This window comes from Artemia sp. Qi Xiang Cuo, chromosome 3, assembly GCF_049724085.1.
Source record: "Artemia sp. Qi Xiang Cuo chromosome 3, ASM4972408v1, whole genome shotgun sequence".
Lineage (NCBI taxonomy): Eukaryota > Metazoa > Arthropoda > Branchiopoda > Anostraca > Artemiidae > Artemia > Artemia sp. Qi Xiang Cuo.
The window spans coordinates 60,583,423-60,591,526 of record NC_142796.1 but is presented as its reverse complement, the minus strand read 5'-3'; positions in this window follow the sequence as shown (position 1 = coordinate 60,591,526).

Here is an 8,104-nt window from a genome sequence, read left to right as displayed (position 1 = left end):
CTATCCCTGGTGGTAATTGAAACCATATGTATCAATGTTATCAAAATAGTTGATCTGCGCCATGGTCGGAACCGTGGCTGCTGCCTAGTGAAGAGCAATTCATGGCACATTGTAACCGGAAGTTTAAAAAGGTATTTTGAAAAAAAAGTTGTTAAGCGAGGAACAATTTTCCGTTGAAGGATTATCATTTGAAATGGTAATTGACATTTTGGATAGCAGTAATGGCAAAAGATTATTACGAAATCAACCCTGGGAGTTTCCAGAAAGAGTGAGAAACCCCTCAAAAACGATGTCTTATTAAATCAAAAGCTACACCATTGTAAGCACCATGGTTTAGCACCTCGTTTAGGAGAATTGCAATCCCCCATCTTAAACAACAAGAAAAATCGCTTTTGGAAGCAATATATCTCTCGTCTTTTTTCCCAAAGGTAATCATAACAAAACTAGTTGTAGAATCTTGAGAGGGTTTATTTGAAATGGCATAACCATGTGTAGTGGCCTTTTTAAGTAATTCTAGCAGAACAGCTTTTGCTGTAATTTTTCTGTAATCAGCGTTTCTCTAATACTTTGCACGGATTTTTTCGCAATGCATGTAATGATTCGTTTCCACGTATCCTTTCTTTTGATTCAAGTTAAAAAGTTTAAAATCTTTTTGAATCTAGCTACGACTTTCAGTTTCAGGGCATTCCTAATTTCTTCGTAATGTTCTGTTTTTGACGACAGTTCTTTGTTCAGATCTGCTATAAATCTTAATTTTATCATTAAGTTATTTGTGTTTACCAAAGTTTTTCTAAAATGAGGCAACTTTTTAAATTGTGCCAACAGAAATTTTTCCAAGTTTTTTTTTAACTATGATTTTTAACTGTTTATGTTTGTGAGCTTGCTCAAATTATTCTACTTCTCTTAATTTTGGGATTTTGCAATTTAAAAGAGGATAATGAAAGTTAATTTTTCTGTGGTCAATTATGAATGATCTATGATTACGGCTTCTCTCCATTTTTATGTCCAGAGCAGCCACAGCCCTAGGACTAGCTGTAGATATATAATTATTTGTGAAGGAAAGAACAATTTCATGATGGGGCTATTTGAACCTCCTGGTGAGGGTTTTCAATCATGAAAAATCAATTTCGAAAGAAATAGATAGTGCCATAATGAAGTGGTGTTTCATGCTATTTTGTCCATCAGATCACCAATTTTTTTCCAAGGGTCAAAATGGCTGATAGTAGAAATTGTCAGATAGCCAGTTGACTATTCATGGTCTAAGACCATAAACAGGAGGTTTTGAGTCCCTGCCTTGACAAGCCACAGCAAAGCAGGCATTTGTTGCTATTTTAGGCCACAAAACAATTATTTTTGTCAAAGAGCGTCCAATTGCCGGGGAATGCTGCAAAGCATATTATTGTGCACTAAGAGAGTCAAACTCAAAACGAGCAGAAATTAATAGTGTTCAAAACCCCTATGCTTTCTAAAAGCTAAAATGTAAATTGTACTTTACTGAAAAAAATTCTTTTAAATGTTTTTGCTTTTATAATTTTAAGAAATTAAAAGTTAATTAAAAATTAAGAAATAAATATCAGCATATAATAATAATAATAATAATTTATTTGTACCCTCTTTACAAACATAAAATGCTGATAGAGGAGTAAATAAAGGGAAAAGGAAAAAATACACACACACACACACTAAGAAAATACTAAATAGGATATAAAAAGATACAATGAAAACACCTCTAATGAATAACAAAACTATAACAATAACAATACTATCAGATGCAATTAAGAGAAAAATTAACGATACATTCTCTACACTTTCCAAACTTTAACCTAAGTTCTTCCATTTTCAACGTGCTATCAAAAACTTTGCATTTCTGAACTATGTAAGGATTCCTGATCCATAAGGGAAGGCCAAGAACAAACTATCTAAAAAACTGTCTTCGGATTATAAGGCGTTCAGTCTTATTGAAAAAATTTCAAACTGCCATGATAAATAACATGTGGGGCGCATACAATGCATTATAGAGCCTTCTTAGGCAAATCTTGTCAAACTGCCCTTTTGTTTTGGCAAGCATACCAAAAGTCTTTCAAAGTTTTTCCTTAATAGCTTGAATAATGAGAGTCCGCGTATTCCTCATAGACGCAGCTAAAGGTAGTCCCAGATAATTTAACGTATCCAAACATGCAATTGAGGATGACCCGACTAAAAGAAACTCACCTACCCCTGAATTTGGATGAAATACCATAATGAAGCCTCCAAGGAAAGAGCTATGCATGAAAGACTAGATTGGACTGCATTAACGGCAGATTGAAGTGAAATCTTTAGTTAGCAAAACAATATCATCAGCATAAGATAGATGGCTAATATCAATGAACCGATCAATCAGGAAAGGGGGAATATTTCTAGTAGCTGCACGGATAGCGTTATCAAATAAAGCTGGACTAATGACCGAACCTTGTTTGACCCATCTCTTTACTGGAATACGATCGGTAAGATGAATACTAGAACGCACCTTAACATGAAAATTTTACTACCAGTGCCATAAGCAAGAACAAATAAAAGGGTTGACACCATTACGAAGGAGAGCAAGGATAGCATGAGCTTGAAGGACAGAGTCAAAGGCCTTAGAGATGTCCAAAGCACACACATACAGACTTTTCTTGGTCAAACAGTGCCGATCAATAATATCAAGGAAAACAGCATGTGCATTTTGGACTCCAATGCCACTTCTGAACCCAAACTGATTGTCACCAAAATTGCAACGCGCATTAAAAAACGGGAAGAGGACTTTTTCAAGAAGTTTGCTAATTATCGAACAAACAGTAATTGGCCTACACAAACCACAAACTGAAGGATCTTTATTATTTTTTCTAATGCATGTTATAACACCTTCACCAAGGGCCTTGGGCACATATTGCTGAGACACAATCGCCTGGAACAACAAGGAAAGGTGGTCAAAAAGGTACGGCGTGCCGTACTTCAGATGCTCGGTCTGTAGTCCATCCAGACTGGGGGCTTTTCCCGTTTGCATCAATTGCATTTGTGTAGCTACAGATGAAGGTGGAATATTAACAAAGTTTTCACTATGTTCAATATTTAATAAGTAACTACAAAGAATATCTTTAAAAGAAGATAGCAAATGAAACGGGACCTTAATCTTTGAAAGGTGCAAATTAAGAACATAATGGTATAGCTCAATATTTTCATTATTCCAGCTCTTCTTCATAAAAAAAAAAATATTATTTGTTGAAAGTTTACTTCTTGTCACCGAAGTTGGTAAAGAAAATTCAAGGTGAGACTTTAGAGGTGGCAGGTCTGCTGAAAAAATTGATGAAAAATAAGCATGCCACTCAGAAATACTAATCTGTTCAGATTCAAGGGAGTACGAACGAGTAAGTTTAGAAACTTGTTTCCATAGAAGTTGAGGATTATTTCGGACAGAATAAGATATATCATATACTTGTTGTTTTTTCTATTTTCGAACAACCTTGCGGAATGCACGTCTCGTAAATTTCATAATTTCAAATACTACTCCAAAACTAAGCCTATCGCACCTCAACCATATAGGTTACCAGAAAAGATGTCGGAGCTTTGCCTCTTTAAGCAGAGGAAAGTCCTACCAACCTTTTTTCTGAGTGTTTTTTCTAACAGAGACTGAAGGTACTGCAAAAGACTCGGCAATTTTTAAAAAAATGTACTACCTCAGCAAGATAGCAATCTAGATCAATAGAATTACCTTTAGACATAGAGGATAGCATATGAAAAGGGAACTTAAACTCAGAAAGGTGCGAATCAAAAACATAATGGTATAGCTCAATATTTACATTATTCCAGCACTTCTTCATATTTTTTATTATTTGTTGAAAGTTTACTTCTTGTCACCGAAATTGGTAAAGAAAATTCAAGGTGAGAATGATCACGAAGCAAAAAATCACCGGAAACATGAACTGATCGACTCGCTACTTGACGAGAGTCCGTGACCACAATATCTAAATTAGAAGTAGACCCAGAATTATGAATAGAAGCAAAATCATTATCATTCGCAACAACACACATATACGGTGGCAAACAACTAATTAACATCTGTGAAAAGTGGAACGGAGCTTTTGAAAGATCAGTGTTAAAATCGTCAGCTTTTTACCAGACGACCATATTCGGTGAGTAAGCTTCGACAGCAATGCACAAGCCATGGCATATTTCTGGGACAAATTCTCATCCCGGTAATGTGTCGGCATATAACACATGTAAGCACCATGTTACTAAAATTAACTGCAGTAAAAAATCACTAATATCAAGAAGCTTACAATGATACTTTTTATGAACTGCTACCAAAATTCCGCCAAAGAGCTGACCTAGGGTAGATCTAGCCGGGCGAATAAATAACTCATGATCGGTCACAAGTTTCAAGCTATGAATTACTAATATTAAGAAGATGCTCACTAGTACAAACTATGTCAAATACACCAAAAACTAACTGTAGAATTCTCTTTTTTCTTGCTCCGTTAACATTCAGGCAAAAAACGTTAGCCCACATAGAAGCTTCGGTTATTAACGACTCGCCTGTAATGGCATAGCACTATAACCCCCGATGCTCGTTTTTTCAACTCTTTGCACTGGAAGCTGAAGCTCATATGGCTACCACCGCAGTTTGCGCACTTGATACTTAGCTCAGGGCAAGGATTCCCACGGCTGTTACTATGTTCACTGGCACATTTACTGCACTTCAATTTATTAGTGCAGTTACGGGCTATATGGTCGAAACCTTGGCACTTAAAGCATTGTTTTTATCTTTCTAAGGGCTTGGAAACTCGATAAAGGCAATACTCAATCTTAATACCATATTTAAGTGCCGCTTCCAATTTCTCTTGTGAGCGAAAGCTTAGTTGCACAACTGATGACTGTCCAAAACGCTTTGCACCAACAACACTTTTGACTGCGATCACAATGTTCGATACATCGAAATCTCTATCAATATGACACTAGAAGCAGAAATTTCATCCATATTAAACTGTCTATGCGCATTTGTTTCAGTAAATTCATTTGAATTTTTTCCAGTAAATATGAATGATATTCTAGCTTTTAGAAAGCATAGGTTTTTTTTTATTAATTTCAGGACGAACCACTTCAGGACGCAGTTGACTATTTGTGTCCATGATGTTTGTTTCTGAAAATGTCACGCAACAGGAATTGTTTTTCTACCACTATTGCTTGCCCACTAAGCGGCTGAAATTGGTGCCCGAAAAAAGCTACGTTGTTTGACCGTATGTTGGACCCTTGAGACAAGAAGGTTAAATGGTGATAGTGCTGTGAACTGTTATAAGCATGCAAAGATTGGTATCACATCACTGCTCCCTGGACACTGAGACACAGACAAAATATATGTAATACAAACGTTCAACTGAAATAACTTAATCTCCATTGCTTACCCCGTAAACCCGTAGGGCCCTCTCAGTATTTTTCGCTTTGATCAAATTAGAAACCCTTCAACAAAAATCATTGATAGTTATTTTTGGTAATATTTCTGGATATTCTGAATATCCACTTTCTGGATAATCAATTAACACATTAGTAGTTATGAATTTGGTCATCTAACACACTTCCACACTACTAACAACTCACCGCAGCACCAAACCGCATGAGGCCAACACTGCTACGCACTCTACCCCTCCATCCCAATCTATTCAAAGTCTCCTTCTTTACATCCTCCCAGGAAGTTTCCATTCCCTTTAAATCTTCCTTTATGACATCCTCCCACCCCGACCTGCTTTCCGTTTAGCCTTAAACTGTTGGACAAAAAGGATAACGTTTGGCAATCTGTCATCTTTCATCCGCAGAACGTGCCCTAGCCCTCTCGCCCTTTCTCTCGTAGCGCTAGAAAACGGGATTGAACCACACTTTTCGTACAGCCTACTGTTTCAAATACGCTCAGTAAGCCGCGTGCCCAGGACAAACCGTTGGCAATTTCTCTGGAAAACAGCTTACAGTCGTTATTAATACAGAGGGAAAATCTTCTGTGAGGAAGGGAGAAATCTTCCGTGGGGTACTTTTCTCTGAAGGGGAGTTTTCTGCAAGGGTAAATTTAGAATTTCTCTTGAATTTTTCTTGAATTTCTTTTCTTATAAGATTGCAGAAACACACAACAGGCAAGGCAGTATTTAAAAAATATCTTTGCTGCAAAAGAATCTCTTTAAAAGGTGCCAAGTCCCCAATGGTTTTCTCAGAAGGAGGGGTAGCGCTTAAAAGAATTTTTTTACCCAGAAAAGCGTTAGTAACGTGAAAAGTGTAAAATTTGCACCACTTTGGACCTCTCGAGACAAGGAATCGTTACGAAAATTTACCTTTGTCTTTTGTGAAACTAGAAGTATTAGAATACATTAACCGTTGTTGAGATTGCTTGCGTAACTGGTTCATTTGGGATACAAGAAAAATTTCAAATTTTTACTTTTCAAGGAAAAAGGAGCTGTGATGAATTATTTGTTTGTTGAAAGAATTCTAGTGAGATGTTTGCAAACTAAATTAATTTGAAATGAACTGAGGAACATGCAACTATCATATAGATGAGACCTAAATCAGTAAAATAAATTTGGTCCTATCCTTGTATGTTAAAGTCTAGTAAGAAGATTGTTTAGGGGAATCAAAAATGTTTTCAGATTTAAAATTAGACCTTTATGATGTTCTAGTGCCCTGCTAGCAGTGAAAAAAAGAGAACAGATACATACTACCCATACAAAAAAGTAATTGTCCTTGTTGTTCAAGCTAGGGGACTTCTTGTATAGGGTTTTTGCCCACGGCGATTCAACTAGTGTATTTTTGTTTCGATTCAATGCTATTTTTTAGGGGGTTTCAGGCTATTTTACAAAAATCTCAGTAGTGTGGCTGTAACAAGGACAACAGATACAACATTTGCATTTTGAAAGTTGATTGTAGGAGTTGGCAGCAGTAGCAGTGATTCAAAGACAAGAGTACCGAACTTAGCTATAGAAATTACAAGGGGATGTCGACTAAGCATTGAATCGGATGAGGTGTTTGCGAGATATGTGATATCATTGTATAAATTCAAATTGGAGGAGCAGCAAATGTTTTGCAGCAAAAGTTAATATAATGCATATACATAGAATTCAAGCTGTTTTAAATGCAATAGTGAAATATATTGAGGATAATAACTTGAATCAGTATGTGGAAAAGGGTGATATGTTATTGTCAATATGAAATAAAAATGTTTCTAAATCGAGAATTTTTTTTCCGTTGTAAGATATTTTTAGTAGGTTACCGGCCCTCTCTCTTTGGGATCCTCGAAGCAGAAAGAATCTTTGGATTTGCTAGTTAGTCTGCAGTCAGCTGTGAGAGTGTTAGGATTAAAAATGGATGGATTTATGAAACAAAAATCATGCGGAACCTTATGATTTTGGAAAAATGACTGAATCTAAATGATGATTTTCAAGAGTTATCGATTCAAAGGAAAACGTTCTCTCAAAGAATACTCGATGATATCAGAGGCAACGCTATAGCGTTACTAATAGTAAAGACCATACGGCTCCAATGTTTTATTATTTATTTTTGTATTCAAATTTTCTCCTCAGAGGCACTTTATATGGAAGGAGTCGTAATATAAACTTAAGGGGGGCTCATTCAATTGGAGACTGAATGACTGATCTTGGATAACGATCTTGGGACAAATTTTCGTCGAATTCTTAACAACTCCCAAGTTGGTAAAGAACAGAAGGAAGAACTTAGAAGACGGTGCTATGATTTTGTTAAGAAACTTTGTGAGGAGGTTAAAAAAGGGTTCCCTCCCATTTTACTTTGCTTTCATCGATGTATCTGCTCCCCCCAGAAAACTGTCTTAGCCAAAGTAGATGTAACTTCGACCACCTACATATCTTACTTTTGGTCTGTGACCTGAATGGAATTTAAGAAAAATGGAAACAATTGAAGATCAATGGCGAAGGCTTTTGTCAGTAAATTGGTTTACGGTTTCAGATAAAGACACTTCCATGTCAACTGAACAACTCTGAGTCGCTGCATACCACTACAAAAACGCAGCCGATGAGTTTTCATTTAGAGAGATTGCCTCTGCTGTTCTTGACCTCACTGCTCTCCCAGTTTCAAA